At 42.2% G+C, this 22,735-nt stretch overlaps 1 long non-coding RNA gene across 1 annotated transcript in view; it reads right to left on the bottom strand.

Annotated features, from left to right (window-relative positions):
• Nucleotides 1-13,067: 13,067 nt before the first annotated feature.
• The window catches only part of LOC104865069, a 14,109-nt gene continuing 4,441 nt past the window's right edge, over nt 13,068-22,735 (bottom strand). Inside the window, exons 2-3 of the long non-coding RNA XR_781052.2 lie at nt 14,854-15,005; nt 13,068-13,483 (exon numbers count right to left, since the gene is read on the bottom strand). This is a non-coding gene — a long non-coding RNA (uncharacterized LOC104865069). The remainder of the gene's footprint in view (nt 13,484-14,853; nt 15,006-22,735) is intronic.

A 22,735-nucleotide genomic window follows, 5' to 3' on the forward strand; every position in this document is an offset into this window, starting at 1 on the left:
ACAGCCATATTGGTCTAGAAATGTTAATTTTTTTATTTTTATTTTTATTTTTTTTTCCATGTGTACAGGGGTCACACATCGCACTAAATAGGTTAGGTCATATCTATGTGGGTTTGATTACAGAAACTAATAAAGTATTCTCTAAATAATGAAAAAAAGAATAAGATAAGACTATAAGAGCGAGAAGAAATTTAAATATGTTCAGGGACCATTTTCATCTCCAGAATTAAGGATTATTTTAATGTTACATCATTGCCTTTTCTCTTTTACTTTCCTTTTTAGTTTTATTTTAGGATTCCCTATTTTTAATGTTCATACAGAGATTTCTTTAACTGAAATACCGAATAGTTCCTTTGGTGTGAAAAACTATAATAGTATACAGTATCCTAATGAGATAATTAATAATGTGAAATAGGAAGTAAAGGGCTAAAGGTGTAGGGAAAGTGGGAAGGGTGGGGGAAAGGTAATAAGGGAGAGGAAAAAAATATGAGAACCTGAGAAAATGGAAATAAAGTGTGTGTAAATGGGGAGGGGAGGAGAGGGTGAAGGGAGGGCAGGGACAAGGGGAAAAAATGAGAATCAAGACATATTATGTAAAGGTACAGAATCCCAATGATGAATGTAACTATTGTATACCTAGATTGTACCAATAAACTCAATTAAAAAAAAAACACTGATGAAAGAAATTAATGACACAAATACACAGGAAATATCCTGTGTTCATGAACTTGATAATTAATATTGTTAAAATTCCATAACTACTCAAGTGATCTTCAGAGTCAGTGCAATCCCTATCAAAATTCCAATGACATTCTTCACATTCTAAAAGGTATGTGGAACCACAAAAGACCTAAAATGGCCAAAGCAACTTTGAGCAAAAAGACCAAAACAGGAAATATCACACTACCTCCCAATATTCTATAAAGCTATAGTAACCCAAACAGTATGGTACTGGCATTAAAACTAGACATGTAAACCAACAGAACAGAATAGAGAGCGAAGAAGCAAAATCACACATTTACAGTCAACTGGTTTTTGGCAAAGGTACAAAGAACATACAACAGGGAAAGGACAGGGCCGGGGATTTAACTTAGTGGTGCTGCTGCCTGCTTTGCAAGTATAAGGTCCCGAAGTTTGATCCCCAGTACCAAAAAAAAGGAAAGGACAATCTCTTTGATAAATGATTCTGGGAAAACTATATCCACATGCAGAAGAATAAAATTAGATCTTTATTTCTTTTCTTTATCTTTTTTTTTTTGGTTGGCACAGGGGATCGAACTCAGGTCCTTGCACTTGCGAGGCAGGCAGTAGAACCACTGAACTAAATCCCCAGCTCTATATCTTTATTTCTTATCACGTATAAAATCAACTCAAAATGGATTAAAGACATGACTCTAAGACCTGAAACTATGAAATTATTAGAAAACATAGAAGAAAAACTCTAAGACAGTGTTCTAGGCAATGATTTTTTTATATATGACCTCAGAAGTAAAAGTAACAAAAGCAAAAACAGACCAATGGGATTATATCAAACTAAAATGTTTCTGCATATCAAAGGAAACAACAGAAAGCAGAGGCAATCTATCAAATGGGAGAATAGGAGCAAACTATATATCTGACAAGGGATTAACATCCAAAATATATAAGGACCACAAACAATTCAACAGAAAGAAAAAAACACTACCAAAATGTGGGCATAAGACCTGCACAGATATTTCTCAGAAGAAAACATACAAATGTTCATAAGTTATATGAAAAAATGCTCAGCGTCCCTAATCATGAAGGAAATGCAAACCAAAAGCACAATGAGTTATCACCTCCTATCTGTGATGGCTACTACAAAAAAAGACAAAAATGTGCGGTGGCGCATGTCTATAATCCCAGTACTCGGAGGCCGAGGCAGCAGGATCACTGTGAGTTCAAGACCAACCTGTGCTACATAGTGAGTTCCAGGTCAGTCTCAACTACATGGTGAGACCCTGTCTCAAAAAAAAAAAAAAAAGACAAAATATAAGTGTGGCTAAAAGTGTAGAGAAAAGGGAATAGTTACATACTGTGGATGGGACTGCAAATTAGTTCAGCCACTATAAAAAATAGTATGAGGGCCAGGGATTTAGCTCAGCAGTTCGGTGGCCTGCCTTGCAAGCGCAAGGACCTGAGTTCAAAACCCGGTACCAAAAACAAAAAAAGTATAAAATTTCTTTAAAATACTAAGATAGAATTACCGTAGGATCCAGCAACCCCACTACTAGGTATATATCCAAAGAAATTGAAATCCCTACATTGCTGGGTGTGGTGGTGCATACCAGTAATCTCAGCACTCAGGAGACAGAGGCAGGAGGATTGCCATGAGTTCAAGGCCAGCCTGGGCTACATAGTGAGACCCAGTCTAAAGAAGAAAAGAAATCCCTATATTACAGAGATTTGCACTATTCACAATAGGAAAGACATTGAATTAAGTTCCCATCAACAGATGGATGGACAAATAAAATGTATATATATATATATATGAATACTATTTGGCCATAAAAAGAATGAAATCTGTCATTTATGACAATATGGAAGAACCTGGGGCTGGGAATTTAGCTCAGAGGCTCTGCACCTGCCTTGCAAGTGCAAGGTCCTGAGTTCGATCCCCAGTACAAAAACAAAACAAAACAAAAAAAAAGGATGAACCTGGAATATATTAGGTTAAATGAAGTAAACCAGCCACAGAAAGACAAATACCACATCATCTCACTCATATGTGGAATCTAAAAAGCTGATCTCACAAGGGGAAACAATGAGAACCAAGACCTGTCATGTAGAGGTACAAGATAATGAATGTAACTGTACTGTATACCTAACATGTACCAATAAACTCAATGAAAAAGAAAAAAAAATAATAAAAAGCTGATCTCATAGGAAGACAGAGTAGAATGGTAACTACCAGAGGTTTGGGTAGTTGGAGGAGAGGAACTGGGAGTTGCTGGTCAAAGGATATAGAAATACAGTTACATAGGAGGGCAGTAGTCCAAAATAGGCAGATACAGAGGGACAGAAAGCAGATTAGTGATTGCCTTGGAGTGGGGAGAAGAAGATGGCGGGGGTGGGGAGGAGAAATTGGGAATGAATATTGACGGGTATGGGGTCTGTTTTATGTGTGAACTGTTTTAAAATCAATTACAGTGATGGTTGCACAACTCTCTGAACATACTAAAAATCACTGGCTTGTGGGATTTAAATGAGTGAGGTCTGTATGATGATATGTGAATTCTATTTCAATAAAGCTATTTTAAAAGAAAATATTTGGGCCAGAGATTTAGCTCAGTGGTTCTGCCACATGCCTCACAAGTGCAAGGTCCTGAGTTCAATTCTCAGTACAAAAAAAAGAAAAGGAAGAAAGATTTTTAGTTTCAAATGAAAGAAACAAACTCTTTTCAGTGTGAGCAGGAAAATAATATATTGAGGGGTGTCGTGTGGTTCGCAGAATCCCCACGAGGCCCAGAATACCAGGGCCTTAGTTAGGAACAACTCCCAAAAATCACACTGAGGAGTCGAGCGAGGAAGACACCAGAGTCCCTGTTCCAGGGCAGAAACATGGCAGCTCATCCCGCAACCCTGGCTTCTGAATACTATCAATCGGTATCATCTTCGCCTTTCTGTGTCATGGTTTCCTCATCGGTGAGAGAAACATTATGCATATATTATAGGGGTTTGTGGACATAAATATATTAAATCATATGCCAGACATGGTGGCACACACTTGTTTGTTTTTTGGGTTTTTTGAGACAGGGTCTCACTATGTAGTTGAGATTGACCTGGAACTCACTAGGTAGCCCAGGCTGGTCTCGAACTCACAGCTAGTGGCACACACTTATAATTCAAGTATGCCAGGAGGCCAAGGCTAGAGGATCACAAGTCAGGTCCCAACCTGGGCAATTTACAATGTAGCTACTTAATGAGATCCTGCCTCAAATAAAAAATAAAAGGGGCTGGACATGTAGTTCAGTGTAAAGGCTCTGGGTTCAATCCCCAGTATCAGGAAGAAAGAAAGAGAGAGGTAGGAGTAGGGAGAAAGAAGGGGGAGGAGGGAGGAAGGAAGGAAGGAAAAGAGAGAGAGAGAGAGAGAGAGAGAGTGAGAAATAGTGTGTAAAGTTCTAAGTTAGCTGCCAGGCATATGGTAAGTATTCATTCAATTAGGGTTAGAAGGGTTAGCAATGGCAAATTCACGGCAGCTGCTAGGACTTGTTCTGAAATTTAGATAAGACACCCCCAGAGTTCCTGAGGAATTCTTGGAGGAAACCTGACCGCGAATGCCAGCTGCATGTGGTAGACCGGGGCCCAATTCATAGAATTATTTTTCAAAATTATGTTAATGAAAATGTGTGCTATCATGTCCTTATCTAATTTTCATAATTTGCAAAAGGCAAAAACTAGGAGAGCCAGAAATATTCAGGATTGAGTCCACCTCTCAAACTTCCCAGCTGGGTGGTCTTGGATGAGTGATTTCATCTCTTTGAGCAAAACGAGAGTGACAGTGAGATGGCATAAGGAACACAGGAGAGAGATGTATGCCGAGCCTGGCATAGAACAGTGCCCGAGAAAGGTAATAGGAGGGCCAGGGATTTAGCGCCATGGAGCCACACAGCCTGGCAAGCGCAAGGTCTTCAATGCCATTCCCAGTAAAACAAAACAAAACAAAAAAGAAAAGGTAATAGAAGCAGGCTTTACTTTCTTTTTCTTTCCTTTTTTTTTTTTTTTTTTTTTTTTTTTTTGGCACCAGGGATCAAACTCAGGACCTTGCGCTTGGGAGGAAGGCAGCAGCAGCACCACTAAGCTAAAACCCCAGCCCTCTTTCTTTTTCTTTTATTTTTAAAAGATAGTTTTGTACTGAAGATTGATCGATCGATTGATTTAATTTTTTCCTGATACCAGGGATCAAACTCATGACCTTGTGCTTGCAAGGCAGGCAAGGTGCCACTTAGCTAAATCCCCAGCCCTTTTTGTACTGGGGATTCAACCAAAGGCTTCTGCACTGAACTACATCCCCAGCCCTTTATTTTGAGATGGGTCTCACGCTGTCACGAAGTTGCCCAGGGTGGGCTCAAACTTTCAATCCTCTTGCCTCAGCCTCCCAGATACAGGGATTCCAGTCAGTCATCCACCTCTACATCCAGCTTCATTATCCTTTCTTTTACAGTCCATGTCCAAAGAAGGTCCAGCCATGGGACAGGTTGTATGCATGACAAGCATCAGATCTGGAGTGATAGCTACCAGGATGGGACAAATTCTGGAGACAGAAACAAGTGAAGGTGAGGATACGTCCACTATAAGAGTGCCATTTCAGAGAGGATGGGATAGGTATGAGGCTACTGGCAGCACAGTAGCCCCAGATGACAAAATATCCAATACCAGCAGCTAAAAGGAAGAGAGGTTTGTTTTGGTTCACAATTTCAGAACATTGAGTTCACGGCTGGTAGGTAGAAACAGCACAGCAGAACGGTGTGCAGGAAGAAAGCTGCTCACCCCATGGCAGTCAGGAAGCAGAGAGAAGAACATGCAAACACTCTTCCAGATCATGTCACTCTTCCAACTAGGTCCCACCCTCTAGTGTATGAATCTTCCCATGAGTACAGTGCCCCCAGTCACATTTCAAAAGTCCCACATTTTAACTCATGACACTTTTAGGGAACATTTTATCTTTTCTTTTCTTTTTTTTTTTTAACCAGGGATCAAACTCAGGATCTTGCACTTGCTGGGCACCACGAGCTAAATCCCCAGACCATAGAGAACATTTTAGATCTGAACAATAACAGTGCCCTTGAAAAAAGTAATTGTCTTCCTTCTAACCTCTTCCCCATCATCATTCTGGGATCACTATTGGTTCAACATCATAGCCTTTCTTTTTTTTTTGGTGCTGGGGATCAAACTCGGGTCCTTGCGCTTGCAAGGCCGGCGGTGGAAACACTGAGCTAAATCCCGGCCCCATCACAGCCCTTCTTAGTCTCCTTATCTCTGATGATCTTGGTCTCTCAGGGTCATACATGAACACCAAGTCGAATCTGGGATTTCCCTTTTCCACTTCCTCCTCTTTCATCCTTGAACTCAAGACCACACATCCACTGGCCCTGACATACTGTCCACTTGTTCTCCCTCTTCCCTGTACTTCCGGTCCACCTGAATTTCCTGCTCCATCACTGTGATCAACCTCTTGCCCCATCCTCTCCTGGGTAACCCCCAACACAGGATGAAACCCATCTGTCTGCCTTCTCTGACAGCCATGTTACACACAGCTAGAGAAAACCATTCATCTTAGATTATTTACTTTCAGTTCAACTTCATAAGCCCCAGTGGACTCTCAGTCCTACAGGGATACCTTACAGTATTTCTCTTTTGGCTCACTGTTGGGAGCAGGAGTGCGTACTAACTGGAGGTCGAGACAGCAGTAGTTGCCTACTAGATTTTTATATATTAATGTATGTCACACATCAAACATGTTCATTCATACCCGCCAGTTGTCACTCCCTGTACCTGCACAAGTCCGAGGAGCACGACTTTGTTTCTCCTTTCCTGGTGATTGTGGTTGTCGATCCGGTTGCCTCCTCTTCAATCTGGGGGTCCACACTGGGCAGGCATCTGATGTCTCGACTGAGGTCTCATCTGAGATTTCATCTGGCAGGTTGCCGTCGAGCTGGATCAGTCACTGAGTGGGACGAGCTGGTCTTCTGCGCTCTCTCTTTTATACCATTCTAACTGGGGGTCTTGTGGCACTGGTTTGGGTTTTATCACCTCACACACACTGGGGCTGTTTGAGTAGATATCGGGGCTGCACACGTCGTAGGGTTCCCACACATTGGATTTAGATAATGGGGTTACACGCGTCATAGGGTGATCTGCTGGGTTAGATATCACTCTTACTCTTGGGGGATCACATATCTGGTTTCCCACATTGTCACTCTTGGTGGGTTTCACTCTCCACTCTTGGAAACACACTGACACTGTGCTCTATTTGGGAGGCATTACGTTCTCTGCATCCTATACATTAACCTGTGCTCTCTACACTCACTCACTGAAACACCTGTTTGATGTATTCTCTTCTTCAAACCTCTTGCATAGACCTTTTTGCACTTCCAGTGAGCAGTGCTGTCTTAGGCTTTTTTTTTTTTTCTTTTTCTTTTTCTTTTTTTTGAGACAGGGTCTCATTATGTAGTTGAGACTGACCTGGACTCACTATGTAGCCCAGGCTGGTCTAGAATTCACAGTGATCCTCCTGCCTCAGCCTCCCAAGTGCTGGGATTACAGGCGTGCGCCACCACTCCCAGCCTATCTCAGGCTTTTTGAGGAAATAGAAATCAAGAGAATGCCCTCACCTTTTCATCTGCACCAAAGAAAACTCTATCCAAAATCAACCTTTGGCTGTGCCATATAGCTCAGTGGTATAGCACATGCTGAGTGTGTGTGAGGCTTTAGTTTTGATCCCCAGCACCAAAAAGAATAAAAGCAAAAACATCCTTTCCACGGGCACTCTGAGTCTTAAGGTCCCATCCTTTTCGCCTTCCCAGTTGCAACTCTCCCTTGACCCTACGGTCTCCTTTGTGTTTCCGTGCTGTTTCCTTTCACAGGCAAACTTCCTCAGGGAGCTGACTGACTTCGGGGACTCCACTTTCTCTCTCCAAATTTACTCCTATTTGTGTGTGTGTGTGTGTGTGTGTGTGTGTGTGAGAGAGAGAGAGAGAGAGAGAGAGAGACTGGGGGTGGAGATGGGGGTTGAACCCAGGGCCTCACTACATCCCCAGCCCTTTTTATTGTTTCATTTTGAGATGGAGTCTTTATAAGTTGCTAAGTTGCCCAGGTTGGACTCAAACTTAATCCTCTTGCCTCTCAGCCTCCCAGAGTGCTGAGATTTCAGGTGTGTGCCACTGCACGCAGCCCAAGTTCACTATCATATTACAGTCTAGGTTTTCTTCTTTTTCACCTAAAGTGTGCTCTTCAAAGTCACTAGCAACTGTCATATTTCTAAATCCAATGGACATCCTTGTTAAAAGATAGCTGGCCGAGAAACCGTGTTACTCACTTACTTGCTAAGGCAGCCTCAGGCAAGTTAATCTTTCAACTCCTTGTAGAAAATGGACCTAAGAATATGTCCCAAAGACTTCCTACGAAGATTAAATGGGCAAATGTGTGTAAAGTGCTAAATACAATGCCTACCACAGAGAAAAGTATTAAATAAGTGTTTTTTGTTATTTATTAGTATTACCTATCTTAGTCCATTTTTTGCAGCTATAACAATATTTCTGACTGGGCAACTGATAAATAATATAAATTGATTTGGGTTAATGCTTTTAGAGGCTGGGAAGTCTAAGACCACGGTGCCAGCATCTGGTGAGGATCTTTACGCGATGTCATAACGAGCAGAAGTGCAAGCACGCACGTGCAAGACTGAAAAGGGAAATTAGGGCAAATTCACTCTTTTCTCAGGAGCTCCCAACTTCGATAACTAACGCACCTATTTAATGACATTCATCCACTGATGAGGGCAGAGCCCTCCTGACCTAATCACCTCTAATGATTTCACCTCTTAACACGGTCACAATGGCAACTGGATTTCAGCTTGAGTTCTGAAGGGGACACATGCACCACAGCGCTGTCTTCATCATTGCTGAGTTCCTGGCGGCTTTCAAAAGGACTGTGGATCTTCCCTTGGTGATACAAAACACTGCTTCCTGAGGCCCTGTGGACTTCAAACTCCTGAATTTTCTCCTGCCAGCTGTTTACCTGACTTCGAGCCTCTGGTCACCAGGAGTGTGCTGTCTTCTCCCTTTAAATGATATTCCTTCCCATGGCACCTGATGCCTAAGGGACAGTAATGTGATCTTCGAATATAGCACTTGGAGTCTTTGTACCTAAGGGAATATATGCTGAGGACTAAAACTTCATCTGGTATTTGTATTGTTGCTATTAATGTTGGTATGGTAATTCTGGAACTACAATATGTACAGGGTTGGATAAAAAAAGTTAATATGTTATTATCAGGAATTCAATTTTTCTATGTAGGAGAAAAAGATCCCATATAAAGTCAAGGAAGTTCGGAAAAACACTTATGAATTATAAATAATAATATAAGCATGTGGTATATATGTATATGATATGTGTGAATATGTGAATATATATATTTGTGCATATATTTCTATATAAAATTATACATTGTATGCAAATGTGTCACATATCCATATATTTACATGTACTCACAAATTATATATTTGCATATACTCATATGTTATATGTATGTGTCTCTGTGTGTGAATATATATATGTATTCTTCCTTAGATTTACCCAGTGAAAGGGAGGGCATGGAAATAGTAATCCAATAATAATGAATACACCTAGAACTGCAATCTTAATCTTCAAATACATTCTCCCATTAAAAATGGCCAGAGCCACAGCTTATAATAGCTAAATCTTGGAAACAGCCCAGATGCCCATCAACCAATGAATGTATAAAGAAGATGTGTTTTTTTAATACAATGGACTACTACTCAGCCATAAAGAAAAATTTGAGACATTTATAGCTAAATGGATGCACCTTGAGAAAATACTCTGAAATGAAATAAATCAGACACACATATATAAATATCACATTGTTTCTCTGGTATGAGAAACTTAAAGTGCAAATGAGAACCAAAATGTATCATAGATATTGTGAAATAGGGAAAAAATGTTCATATGGGAAGGGGAGCTAGGGAGGAGGGCAAGAGGAAAGGAAGGAAGGAAAAGGAAAAAATGAGAAAAGAAGGAAAAAAAGGAAACAAAGCTCTGGTAAATAAAGAGTGAGCCAGGCATGGTGGCGCACGCCTGTAATTCCAGCACTTGGGAGGCTGAGGCAGGAGGATCGCTGCATGTTCAAGACCAGCCTGTGCTAGAGTTCAAGAGCAGTCTGAACTACATGGTGAGACCCTGTCTCAAAAAAACAAAAATAAAATAAAGAGGGGTGGAGGGGTTAAAATAAGGGAAGGGGAATAGGAAAAAAATAAGAATCAAGATAGGCCAGGGATTTAGCTCAGTTGCACCATGCCTGCCTCACAAGCTCAAGGTCCTAAATTCAATCCCTTGTACCAAAAAACAAAGCAAAACAAAATAAGAATCAAGATATGTCATATACAAGTACAATTCCCTATGATGAAGGTGATCATTATATATACCTAAAATGTACCAATAAACTTAATTAATTTTTAAAAATAGCCAGAGTGCCTGGGCATGGTGGCACAGGCCTATAGTTTTAGCACTCAGGAGGTTGATGTAGGAGGATTGCCATAAGTTCAAGACCAGCCTGAACTACATAGTGAGTTCAAAGCCAGCCTGAACTGCACAGCAAGACCCTGTCTCAAAACAAAGACCAGTCTTCTTTCAGGAAGTGACTGATTGGGGCCAGGGATGTAGCTCAGTGGCACTATGCATGCCTGGCAAGTGAAGGTCCTGAGTTTGATCCCTGGTACCAAAAAAGGAAAAAAAAGAAAAAAAAATCTCATTCAGCAGCCCAAGGGCAGGTGTTGCTGGGTGTGCTGGAAAAATCTCAGCTCCAGGAGAAACAAATGCCAGATTGAAGGGGCTTCCATTGCCTGAATCTGGGACAATTTGAGTAACAACAATAACAACAAAATGAATATAATTAATTATAAAACACTGAATAAAAATGTATGATTTTATAGAGTTACAGAGAGACAGATGGAGAAAATTAGATTTGCTACCTTTCAAGATGGCTATTGTAGAAGCGCTTTGCTCTGATAAATGGCTTTTAAAAGAGCTTAGGATTTATCCTACCTTTTCTGCAGGACATATAATTTATCCTCTAGAACGAGGAAATTTGTTCGTTTTCTCTTTTTCAGTTTTAATTTTTTATTAGTACATGTTTGCAGTACATGATGATTACGTTCCTTGTGGGAGGTTGGTACCTGGACGTAACACATTAATTCTTTTCTCACCCCCTTTCCATTCCTCTTCTCTCCATACTTTGGTCCCTTTTCATTTGCAAAAGGTCTGTCTCCCTATTTCTCCTTGCCTTTATTTTTCTCTTTATTTGGGTTGTTCACATAAGAGAAACTGTGCACTACTTAAGCTTGTGTGTCTGACTTTACTTAACATTACTGTCTCATGATGCACCCCTTTTCCTGCAGATGACTCCAGCTTATCCTTCTTTGTGGCACAGCAGTACTCCACACTGGAAAACCCTACCAGCTCAGTGGTGCCCATACGTCTGCACATTTCGACCATATTGGTTCTACCTATCCAGGAATAGAAAATTCTTTTTCTTTTTTTTTCCAGCATCAGGGATCAAACTCAGGACCTTGCACTTGCGAGACAGGCATAGCTCCACTGAGCTAAATACCTAGCCCTGGAAATTTCTTTCTCTCCCTTCCTTCCTTCCTCTTGGTACCAGGGATCAAACTCAGGTCCCTGCGCTTGCGAAGCGGATGGCGGAACCACTGAGCTAAATCCCTGGCGCCCTCTCTCCCTCTCCCTCTCCCCCCCCACCCTTTTTTTTTTCTTTCTTTCTTATTTGCAGTTCTTACAGACCAAACTCAGGGTTTTCTACCACTGCAGTACATCCTCAGCCCTTTTTTGTTTGTTTGATTTTGAGATAGCGTCTAACAGTATCTTTCAGGCTGGCCCTTGAACTTACCAGATAGCCAGCCCAGGCTGACCTTGAACTTGTGGCAATCCTCCTGCTTCAGCCTCCTGAGTACAGGAGTACTGGTGTGAGCCACCATGCCCGGCCCTTTTATTTATTTATTTATTTATTTATTATATTTATTTATTTTTGTACCAGGGATCAAACAGCCCTTTTAATTTTTATTTTGAGACTAGGACTTGAAGTTTTGAGTTTTCTGTTTCAGCCTCTCTAGGTCTGGTATCACAGATGTGTACTTCCACATCTGGCTCAGCTATTCCTAATGTAAGACTGTACCTAACACATTATTTAGTGTTTTTCTTAAGATTGAGGCAATACCCTTCTAAGTATTCTCCCAAATACATTGAGGTTTTCCCAGTGTGTATGATGGAAATAGCCAGGATCTGTGGCTCTGTGTAAACACTGAACATCACCTCTGGTCTGTTTGACTGTTTCTCTCTGCATCTTCAGATAGTTTCTTCACAGGCATGAGCTAGTAAGTATTCAACTGAACACTTCAAAAGGACTCCAGAGTCCTCTGTGTAGCTATTCTTTCCAGCACTCTGTCCTGCAAATTCTAGCCTCCTGGGTTTCCCTAGACTCTCAGCTCCATCTTTTAAACTCAGTCAGCTGGGTTCCACCTGGACCTGAAAACTATGTAGACCATTTTGGAAAATTACAATCTTACCTCATTTGTTCCCAGACTGTCTCAGTTTCTTTCCTCTTGTTATTGAGACAAAGTACCCATCACCCAAAGTTAAAGGGGAAAAGGTTTATTTGGCTTATAGTTCCTAGAGGTTTCAGTCCATAATCGGCCGGCTCCAAGGCAGGGCAGCAGGGGGCAACAGTTCATGGTGGCAGCAGCAAAGGCAACAAGGGACCTTAGCAGCATCTTTCTGCCCCTTTTATCTTACTCAGACTACTTAGGGAGGGCAGTAGTCACACCCTTAATTCTGCACCGTGAATCAATCTCACACTCTGGAGTCAGCCACTTCCAAACTAGCCCCACCTCAGAGCACACGAGTCTTTGGGGGACATCTGAACACGAGCCGTGACATAGTCTTACAGGGGTCACTGTCATTCGTTGTCCTAAGTCCCCTTCTCTTCAAATAGTTGTTTCATATTTTTCTGTTTTTGTTTTGTTTTCCAATGGAAGGGTAAATCCATCCATCTAAGATCATCCTTTCTGAACTCCAAGAGGAGAGGGCAAGGAAAGCTTGTAAAAAAAGTTTCAATGTCCAGGCCACATCCTAAACGATCAAATCCAGATCCTTGGAGGTGGGATTCACATCTCCATGGCAACCCCTCTAGCTAATCCAGTGTGCATCCAAAAAAATTGTTTTAAAGGAGGAAAGGTTTATTTTGGCTCACAGTTTGTAGAGGTTTTGGCAGAGTGGCACAGCAGAGGGGAATTGCTCAGGGCATGGCAGGCAGGAAGCAGAGAGAGAGAGGAAGGAGCGAGACATACCATCCCAGGCCACCCCTCTGGCTTCACCTCCCAGTTTCACCTTTAGTGACAAACTCATCAATGAACTAATCCACGGATGGGTATCACGCTCCCGCCATCTCATCACCGCCCCAAAGCCCCACCTATGGGGACATGTGGCTTTCCAGGGACATGTAGGCAGCAGCCACAACAGGCTGCCATAAGACAGCAGCACAGACTATGTCTTCAGTACTACACCTCTTCTAGAGGCGGAAATCCCTGTAGCACGGTTTACTTCCGGGTGAGTGCTCTTTCGTGGTGCGCAGAGGGTCTCCTCCTCACTTCAGTCCTCACACAGCCTTTCTTCAGTCTGGGAAATTCTTTTTCCATGACAAGAATCCGCGAACCTACTGATACCGGAGAAATATAATTTCTAACTTGCTAGATGTCAGATCTGCCGAGTTCATGTCCCCCCAAATCAAAGAATGAATTCTAAGGAACAGTGGAGGTTAAAGGTAGGAGAGATTTATTGAGAAATAACTCCTGAGAGACAGGAGGGGTCCTGAAAACGGATTGCCCTGTGCATCCAAATTTAAGGACCGGTATTGTATAATGTGATTTTATCACTTTGGTGATTTAAAAATAATTTATTTTAAATTGAGCTTGGCCATAGGAAGAAGGCACTAGGACACATTTGCAAGTTATTGCCAAATCCTGGAATTGAAGTGGTTGAATCTCTTTAAAGTTCCCTATTCAAAAAACAAAGTTGGTCTAAATCAAAAAGCGGAACTAAACCTGCCTGTGAGAATTAAGTGCCTCTAGTGTGGGTAGACACCCACTGGGACAAGGCAGGGAGAAGAGCTGAAACTAAAGGAAGTGGGCTCAAATTTATTGTTTCAGTCAACAAAGATTTCATTCCTCACTGTCTTATTTCCTCCTCCAACAACTCAGATGAGGAAGTGAGTCTTGAGAGGCTGAGTAATTTTTCAAAAGGCAATCAGTAGCAGAGTTAAACTTTAAACCTGGTTCTCAGACACGGATTAAGGAGCAAAGCTTTGCTCCTTGCTGGGCTAACTTCCAGGGGTCAGGGAACATCCCTGAAAAGTGCTGAAACAGAAAGTTCTGTTGATCCGGCCTCCTAGCAGAGGAGCAAGAGATTCCTTGCTAAGTTCCAGGGGTGGGGGGCGGCGATGGTAAAGATGAGGACCTCCGAGAGGGATGCTCAGAGTGACACACAGTCCCACACTGCCTTCTGGGGAGAGGAGATTAAGGATCCCTGACTTCTGTCCTGGGAAGGGGCTATTTCAGAGCTGAATTGCCAGGAGAATAAAGAGACTGTGTTGCTACTTCATCTTTCCTCCTGGCTCTTCCTTGACCTCTGTTCTCAGTTAATGAAGGCCATGTTATATTTCAGCACTATGGTCTCCCACCCACAGTGTTTGCTGTAAGTCAGACCTTCTTCCCGTATCACCTCCTTGAATCCTCATTATGATTATATGAAACGGGTACTATGATCTAGTATTGTGTTAAAGATCAGGAAGGCCAATGTGTTTTTTTTTTTTTTTTTTGGTACCGGGGATTGAACTCGAGTCCTTGCGCTTACAAGGCAGGCCAACAAACCGCTGAGCTAAATCCCCGGCCCCAATGTGGTTATTTTAATTATCACTGTGCAAGAAATTGCCCTAAAATTTAAGAGCTTAAAATAACAATATACATTTCTTATCTTACCTATTTCCCGTGGGTCAGGAATTCAGTAGCAGGTTAACTGGGTGATGCTTACCTGTGATATCTCCTGAGAATTCAGTTAAGATGTGGACCAGGTCCAGGAATGGTAGCCCCTGTAATCCTCGCACTCAGGAGGCTGAGGCAGGAGAATCACTGTGAGTTCCAGGCCAACTGGGGTTACAGAGTGAAGCTCAAGGCAGCCTGACCCTGTCTCAAAAAACAAACAAAAAAGTTGTAGACCAGGACTGCAGTCTTCTTAAAGCTTGCCTGGGGCTGAGGAACCCAGTTCCAAGCTGGCTTGGAAAACAGGCTTGCAAATCAATTGGCTGTTGGCAAGGGTCTGTTACTTGCTGCTATGCTTGACTGTTCCCCTCCAAAATGCGTGTTGATATTTAATTGCTATTGTAAGTGTTGAGAGGTAGGGTCGTTAAGTGGTAATTAGATCCCGAGGGCCAATATGGGAGTGGGTCTGTTATCACAAGCCTGGGTTTATTATAATGCAAGTTCAGCCCCTTCTTGATCATTCTCTTGTGTGTTCTCACCATGTGATGCCTTCTGCCATCTTCAGTCTATATTACTAGATGTCCTAGCCTCCAGAACCATGAGTCAAATAAATAAGAAACTTCTATTGTTTTCAATTTACCTGGTCTGTAGTAATGTTATAGCCCAGAGAACAGACTAACACCCTTGCCATGTGGATCTCTCCATCGGGCTGTTCAAGTAACTGTGCCGTGTGGTAGCTGGCTCCCCCCAGAGCAAGCGCTCCAAGAGACACGGGGGTAAAAGCTACAGGGTCTTTTCTGACTTAGCCTCAGAGGTTAGACTGTTGCCAGGTGTGGTGGCATATGCCTGTAATTCCAGCACTCGGGAGGCTGAGGCAGGAGGATTGCTGTGAGTTCGAGACCAGCCTGAGCTACATAATGAGTTCCAGGTCAGTCTCAACTACAAATTGAGACCCTGTCTCCAAAAACAAACAAACCAAAAAAAGAAGTCAGATTGTCATTTTTGCAATCTCCTGGTGGTTATACAGGTCAGCCTCTTCACTGTGAGAGAAGACTGACTATTCAGGGGAAGGATACTATGGATAAAACATCGAGGGTCAATTTGGAGGCCACTACCATGGTGACCCAAGGTCACTTCATGTGGAGTGTTAGAGGTGGGCTTTGAATTCAGGCAGGAACTAAGTCATAGTAAATATTGTCTGAAAATAGCAGGGGCAGGTAGGTGTCCTCCGGTCTCCCTTGCCCTGAAGACATTCATACTTGAGATCCTGTTTCAAATTCCAGTGACCAGGAAATCAGATACTATCTAATGTGTCAGACAGACACTTCACAAAAGCAACAAAATCAGGGCATTTTTATAAAAGATTGCACAAGGCATGCTTGATGGTGGATCTTTTGTTCCAAAGAGAAACTGGAATCTTGCTTGTGTTGCTGTTGATTTACAGCGGGAGCTGTGCCAAGGTATCAGTCCCTTTGGGAGCCTTTGTTTCTCATCTGTACACTGAGTGGTCCAATCTCGTATTCTTTAAGGTCCTCTGGCTGGGAGATTCCATGCATGGATTCCATGTATAAGGTTTTCTGATGAAAACAGAATTCGCTCTCCCCTTGCCCTGTCTCAGACCTTTGCAGAAGTGCAGTGGAGTTCTCAGGTGCAAGGGGCACCTTCTGGACCCAGGCCAGGCCAGGCCAGGCCAGGCTGTTTAGCCCTATTTCATCAGCAGCTGGCTGGCACCATTGTTCCCTCATAAACCCTGGCCCTTTTCCAGCTGCTGGGGCAGGGGAGAAGCTCAAAGGACTCAGTTGTGTGGCCTCCTCCACCCCCAGGGCAGGCTTGGGTCACCCAACAGGCTGACTCAGCCCTTGGAGGGGAACAAAGGAAATGAAAGACGGTGTAGGAAATTCGACATTTACCATTTTCCCCCAGAAAACCTCCAAAATAATTATTATGGGAAAATGCTTTTACATTTCTTCTATGGTATAGTGACATTTTTTTTTTTAATTGAGGAGAGTGCATCATTACTAATTTCAGTGCTTAGGGGCCCGTATTTATGTTTACCTTTTAATATCTTTGAAACTGGATTCATTAACAGAAGACAGCAAGTTCTAACATAGTTGCAGTATTTAAAGAATTACAGGGCCAGCCAAGGCCCAGTGGCACAGGCCTATAATCCCAGCACTATGGGAGGCTAAGGCAGAAGAATCACAAGTTCAAGCCCACCCTGGGCAACTTGGTGATTTAACAAGACCCTGTTTCAAAGTAAAAAGTAAAAAAAATGTGCTGTAGAATGTAGCTCAGTACAAATGCCTTGGCTTCAATCCTCAGAATTTAGAGAAAGAGAGAAAGGTATAGTTCATATACAACGGGTGATCAAAATATACAATAAATGTTTACATTTTAAAAATTTATTTCAGTAAAAGACATATTGCCTTAAAACACTCTCCTTTGATTTGGACATATTTATCCCCATCATTCTTGCTACTTCCTGAAGCAGTTCTGGAAGTCCTCTTTATAAAGACACATGAGTGTCTTTATCAGGCATAATCAAAAGTATATGGAGAGCCATCCAAAGAGCATCAGGCTCCCAAAACATTAAGGTGTTGACTGGGGATTTAGCTCAGTGGCACCGCACATGCCTCACAGGTGCTAGGTCCTGAATTTGATTCCCAGTACCCAAAAAAGAAAAAGAAAAAAAAGAAAAAAGAAAGAGGGAAAAAAATTAAAGTATATCCTCATTCATTTTACTTGCTGGGCCTGGCACCATGTGACTTCTGGCTCCTCCCCCAAAGTAAAAATGACCACGGAATGGTAAACATCTTGAAGCAGTCCAGAACATTGAACTAGTCACTGCAGCGCAAGTAAAGACACTCACGAAACAACATGTCCAGAAATGTTTTGGAAAGTAGTAAGAGGCAGGCATGGTAACCCATACCTGTAATCCCAGCATTCAGAAGGCTGAGGCAGGAGGATCACTGTGAATTTGAGACCAGCCTAGGCTACCTAGTAAGTTCAAGACCAGCATGAACTACATAGTGAGACCCTGTCAAAAAAAAAAAAAAAGTGGTAAGAATGCTAGGAAAAGTGTGTTTGAAGCAAGGATGGGGGGAATATTTTGAGAGAAAGTAATGACAATGTCCCTTTTATTATAATACTTTTTTGGTGGTGGGGGATACTGGGGATGGAACTCAGGACCTTATTATGCTTGTGAGGCAGGTGGCGGCACCAATGAGCTAAATCCCTGGCCCTTGTTATAATACTTTTTTTTAAAAAATTTAAATATCATATGTTTATCGTATCAAGTAAAGTTGCATATTACGACTATGGATCTTAAATTTTATGAAACATAGTAATTAGACCCCATTCTTGGATCTAGGGCCTACTGGGTACCCCCTCCAGTCCTCTCCACCACCTGGAGGCTCCTCCTTATCCTGGAGTCAGTGTAACCCTTTAAACTTTTTAGTTTCGCCTTAACATACGATCCCGCAGGAAATGTGAATGAGAAGCCTTGCTCCCCTTGACTCCTGACCAAGGCAGGGAGATTACTGAGTATCATGAAAATGCACAGAAGAAGAAAAAATTTAATTCCCAACTGTGTAAGGCAGTACTATACTGTTTTACATGTGTCAACTCAATCTTACAACCAATATCAGCAAATCTCCCATATTACACATGGGGAAAATTTCACCACGAGGTGAGATAACTGGCTCAAGATCACACTGCTAGTATGTGAGAAAGCCCAGGGAAAAAAAGCAAAATTTCTCTTTACCCCATCTGCCTAATTACCCCAGAGGTAAGATGGTCATGAATGGGCGTATCCTCCCAGGTCTTGGGGAATTTTTTGTTTTTGAGATAGTCTCACTATGTAGTCCAGTGTAGTTCAGACTGGCTTTCAACTCACTTTGTAGCTCAGGCTGGCCTCAAACTCACAGCAATCATCCTGTCTCAGCCTCCAAATCTTGTTTTTATGAACTCGGGATAAACACAGGGACATCTATCATTCTGCTTTCCAAAAGGTGATGCTGTTCTGTGACTAGCTTTGCCTAATTAACTCCATGACTCAGAGATTTCTTTTCCATATAAGTACATAAAGAATAACTCGTACTTTTTAACTGCCTCTGAGTATCCTATACTCCTATGTGTCTGCAAGGTACCAGGCCCCATCTTGTGTTCACATGCACATCTCATTCCAACTTTACAGCCTGAGGCAAGCTGTTTTCTATTAAAAAAATTTTTTTTGAGACAGGGTCTCACTATATAGTTCAGGCTGGTCTTGAACTCATTATGTAGCCCGGGTTGGGCTCAAACCCATGGTGATCCTCTTGCCTCAGCCTCCCAAGTGTTTTATTCATTTTATTAAAAAGGAAGAAAGTGAAGCCTGGAGAGGTTAAGTACAGTCCTGCATCAAGTACTGTAATAATATTTGATCAATGATGGAAATGACGTTGGTTAAAGATGAAAATGACAGTGAGTTTTACAAGATTATAATGTTGTTTTTTTTGGTACCAGGGATTGAACTCAGGCCCTTGCACTTGTGAGACAGGTGCTGGAACCACTGAGCCAAATCCCCGGCCCAAGATTATAGTGGAAGTGAAAAATTCCTATCACCTAATGGCATGGTAACCCTTGGACTATCATAGCACAATACATTATTTTTGTGTTGTGGTGATCCTGGGAGAAACAAACCTGCTGCACGGTGAGTCATAAAAGTACCACCCATACAATTACATAGAGTACATAATACTTGACAATAAATGACGATGTTACTTGCTTGTGTATTTATGATTCTTATCATTATTTTAGAATATACTCTTTCTACTTAGTAAAAAAAAAAAAAAAAAAAAACTTACTGAGTGGTGGTGTACACCTGTCATTTCAACATTCTGGGAGGCTGAGGCAAGAGGATCATAAGTTGGAGCCCTATCTGGGAAACTTAGCAACTTGGTGAGATCATCTCAAACAAAAACAGGTAAGGACATAGCTTAGTGTGAAGGCCCTGGGTTCAATCCTCAGCACACTCCCCAGGAAAAGGTTACTATAACATGGTTACCTTGGCACCAGCCTCATACATCTCGTGCTTATCTATCTCTTTGTGTGTGTGTGTGTGTGTCATTTTTTAAAAGATGGAGTCTTGTTATATAGTTTGGGCTGGACTTGAACTCACCATGTAGCCCAGGCTGGCCTTGAACTCACAGTGATCTTCCTGCCTCAGTTTCCCCCAGTGCTGGGATTACAAGTGAGCAGCACCCCACCTGGCTTTTTTTTTTTAATCTGTCCCTTGATTGCATCAAGAGGCCATGTCAAGTGATTGACCTATGCCACCTAGCTTTGCATAAATACTCTGTGAAGATTGCACAACAGTAAAATTGAACAACAATACACTTCTCAGATTGTATCCGGCATTAAGTGATGCATGACTGTGTATTAACTGAGTGAGTGAGACAGTATTTGAACTTTGAGCCCACATTTAGACCATTGCCCTTTTCAGTCCCTTCCTAACAGAAGAGTTTATTTAATTAACTTCCTCACTGGTGGATACGCAGTTCCCAGTTTTACCCATTACAAATGATGCTGAGGTGAACAGGTTGGTACATGCCTCTTGATGTCCACCTGAATGTGTTTCCTAGGGTGGGCTGCAATAGTGTACTGGTAAGTCAAAGGCAGGACTTCTTTTGATTTGTGTTTTGGGAAATTACATTTTTCAGTGATACTGTTACAGCAATTTTAGATTCACTGGCGGTGGTCCAGGAAACATGAACGGCCCTCTAGAGAAGTGGAGGGAACCCAGCTTTATTAAGCTGGCTGGCCTAGAAGAATTAAGCACTCCAAATTCTGAGCCCTGATCTCCTAGAAGAGCAGGGTTTTATATACTTGTTTGGGTTGGGGTGGACTGAAAGCAAGCTGAGTGGAATTTTACAGAAGCCAAAGTTTTGCAGGTGGTATTATATTTTGAGGTCAGGGGGTTTGGGGTGGGTGCTGTGAGCTTGTCTATAAAAGCTGAAAGAACACTGTGGTCAAGAAACAAGAACTTGGGGTGTGGGCTGTGGGGTGAGACACCTGGATGTGGTTAACTGTCAGGGTCAAAAGGGAGAGCTGGCAAAAACAGAAAAAGAAAAAAAGGAGGGGAGTTATGTTATTTTCTGCATTGATATTGCTCAACTTTTTTCCAAAAAGGACTTTCTAATTTACTCTCCTAACAACTGGAGATCCTGGGATCTCCCTAAAGAGCACAGTATTTGGAAACATCTGGGTTTGTGTCCCACCTTTACAACATGACTTTGGACAAGCCGTTTGTCCTTCTTGGAGTCTGTTTTTACTTCCCTTTATTAAAAAGGAATCCTAACTGGGCGTGGTGGCACATGCCTGCAATCCCAGCATCTGGGAGGCTGAGGCAGGAGGATCGCTGTGAGTTTGAGACCAGCCTGGGCTACATAGTGAGTTCCAGGTCAGTCTCAATTGCATAATGAGACCCTGGCTCAAAACAACAACAAAAAAGGGAATCCTAAAACTGAGTGTGTAGCTCAGTGGCAGAGCATGTGCAAGGCCTGGGTTCATCCCCCAGCACCAGGAATAAAAGAGAGAGAAAGAATAAAGGATAACAACCCCAACATCACATGGAATTGTGAGGAGAGGGAAGTCATTTATGTGCCTAAGCATTCAGAAAGTGCTTATTAAACAATAAATGCCCAGGCCAGGGATTTAGCTCACGGTTGTGCCACCTGCCTCACAAGCGCAAGGTCCTGAGTTCGATCCCTGGTACCGAAAGAAAGAAAGAAATGCTCAATAAATGATGCCCAGTAAGTAGCTGGCGTTAGTTGTGAAACATGAAGCCTGAAACATTCCAGCACACAGTAACACTCCTAGCACATCCCCCTGAGAGGTCCACTCCATGATGTCCACAGAGCGATGTGTTTAACAAGTCCACAGACATGAAGGGCCAAGAACACTGGAGATACCAGCCATGACATCAAGTTAGCGAACCGACACGAGCCACTCCTTCTGTTGTGACTTCCTGTGAGACAAAGAAACCTCCTATCCTAGGATTTGGTCAGGTTTTCTATTTCTGCCACCAAGCAGGTCTTTTTTTTTTTTTTTGTACTGGGTAAAGGGATCCAGGACCTTTGCATTGAGCTACATTCCCGGCCCTTTTAAACACTTTTTATTTCAAGGCAGAATCTTGGGAAGTTGCCAAATTGCCCAGACTGAACTTGTGATCCTCTTGCCTCAGCCTCCCATTCTGGCTGGGATAACTGTGACTATCCTCACTCTATAGCTGTGAAAACAGATGCTTAGACAGTTCAATTCATTTGGCAGGAGGAAAGATTCAAGTTCAAATACGTCTGGCTCCAAACCCTAGTTTTTTCCTTATTCTTCCAGAGGTCAAGGAAAGGAAGTTTGGGCTAATAAGAATATAACTGTGTTTTTAACCAGGCATATTTAGGTTCGTGGAATAAAAGACTTCATTTTTAGCCAAGTGTGGTAGTGCAGGGAGAAGGCAGAGGTAGGAGGATCATTGTGAGTTCAAGACCAGTTTGGACTACATAGCAAGGCCCTCTCTCAAAAAACAAATCAAACCAAAACAAAAAAATTTTCTCAGAATCTTTGCAACTAGATGTGTCCATATGACTATGTATAACCAAAGAGAGATAATGTGGGATGTTGTGATGGATATCTGGGATATTAGGGGAGAAGAGGTGTTATATGCTTCTCTTCTGCCTGGAAAGAGGGTGTAATGGCTGGAATTAAAGCAGCCATTTTGGAGTATGTAGTGACCTTGATGGAAGCCATACCAAGAATGGTAGAGTAGAAAGATAAATTCCAGGTTTCAGATGATAGCAAGAAGCTGCCGTATCAGTCCTGGAAAGCCTACCTCCAAAAGCTTTGCACATGAGAAACATTTTTTCTTTCTTCCTTTTTTTTTTTTTTTTTTTTTTTTTTTT

The sequence above is a fragment of the Fukomys damarensis genome, unplaced genomic scaffold (genome assembly GCF_012274545.1).
Source record: "Fukomys damarensis isolate Sample0158 unplaced genomic scaffold, DMR_v1.0_HiC HiC_scaffold_22, whole genome shotgun sequence".
In the NCBI taxonomy this organism is placed as follows: Eukaryota; Metazoa; Chordata; class Mammalia; order Rodentia; family Bathyergidae; genus Fukomys; species Fukomys damarensis.